Source organism: Etheostoma spectabile, chromosome 4 (genome assembly GCF_008692095.1).
Source record: "Etheostoma spectabile isolate EspeVRDwgs_2016 chromosome 4, UIUC_Espe_1.0, whole genome shotgun sequence".
NCBI classification, from domain to species: domain Eukaryota; kingdom Metazoa; phylum Chordata; class Actinopteri; order Perciformes; family Percidae; genus Etheostoma; species Etheostoma spectabile.
Genome location: NC_045736.1, coordinates 1,082,779 through 1,084,247, shown reverse-complemented (window position 1 = coordinate 1,084,247; position 1,469 = coordinate 1,082,779). Strand labels below are relative to the sequence as shown.

Here is a 1,469-nt window from a genome sequence, read left to right as displayed (position 1 = left end):
TATCTATCTATAGTATCTATCTATCATCTATCTATAGTCATCATCTATTCCGCCTACCAAGAGTAGGGCTGCACAATTAATCGAATTTTAATCGCGATCACGATTTGGACTTCCCACGATCAAATTTGCGTGATCGAGCTTTATTTTTATAAACTTCATTTCATAGACGCTCCGGGTTTTTTTGCAAAGCCAATCTCCCCTCCGTAAAGCCGTCTGCTCATGAGCCAATCAAGTAGTTCCTCGCACCCCTGCAGCTTATTTCTAGAGTAGACAGTCACAGAGGACAGAGTAACGGGAGGAAAACTCAACAGTTACGTCCGTTAACGTCAGTCTCAAGGTTTACCAGTTTACCAGTAAACGCAACATTATGTCCCGTGACCCTGTCTGTTGTTTTTCCGACAACAGTGCTGACCAGTGCTAGTCGGCGCTAGTTAGCGTCTGTTAGCTGTTAGCTCTTCTAGGACGCACCGGTGCTAATGTCCTCGCATCCGCTGCAATGCTGTTTATATGGATATGGTTTAATTTTGCGTTACATGACCCATTTCATCTGTAATGCGTGCCTGTGTGGGATCTTTCTACGCTCTCTCGTCCTACTCTCTCTCCTCTACTCTCCGCGCCCCGCCACACAGCGGCCGCCGGTTCAAACTTCTGACATTTGTCTACAAATTTAATTTTTTATTAACACAGCTGTATATTGTTAAATATGAGGGTTTAACCTGTATTTGTACCAGTGTTTCCATGGTAACTCTGCTATCGCGGCCGCCACGGCGAAGAACACAGAAGAAGTTATTGAATGCAACTTCAGTTGGTAGAGTAACAGCGTGAGACGGAGCTGCTGGACCTGGACCTGGGCCAGAGATGTGACCCATGGCCAGAATATCATAGTTCATAAAAATGCAGCGCAGTGAAGATACAGACGTTTCATACACACGCCGTGTTTATCCGCCATTCGACCCGTGCGGGACCCGTGCTCATAATGATCAGCCGTCTCTCTGTGAGTAGCGTCCATCACACTCCCTCTCGCAGTTATAAATAGCCTATATGACAATACAATTTGTTTTGGTTAAAATCAACAAATAATCGTGAGAATAATCGCGATCAAAATTTTGATCAAAATAATCGTGATTATCATTTTGGCCATAATCGTGCAGCCCTAACCAAGAGCCTGGGTCTGTCCGAGGTTTCTGCCTAAAAGGAAGTTTTTCCTCACCACTGTCGCACTGTTGCTTGCTCTGGAGGGAAATACTAGAACTGTTGGGTCCTTGTAAATTATAGAGTGTGGTCTAGACTTACTCTGTCTGTAAAGTGTCTCGAGTTAACTCTTATTATGAATTGATACTATAAATAAAATAAAATGAAATTAAAAAAGAATTAAATTAAAATCATCTATCTACAGTATCTATCTATCTATAGTATATATCTATCATCTATCTATCTATAGTATCTATCTATCTATCTATCTATCTATC

The 1,469-nt window shown here is 42.1% G+C and overlaps 1 protein-coding gene across 1 annotated transcript in view; it reads right to left on the bottom strand.

Annotated features, from left to right (window-relative positions):
* calcrla (calcitonin receptor-like a) overlaps nucleotides 1-1,469 on the bottom strand; it is a 92,653-nt gene that overhangs the window by 2,295 nt on the left and 88,889 nt on the right. The gene's annotated exons all lie outside the window — the stretch shown is intronic.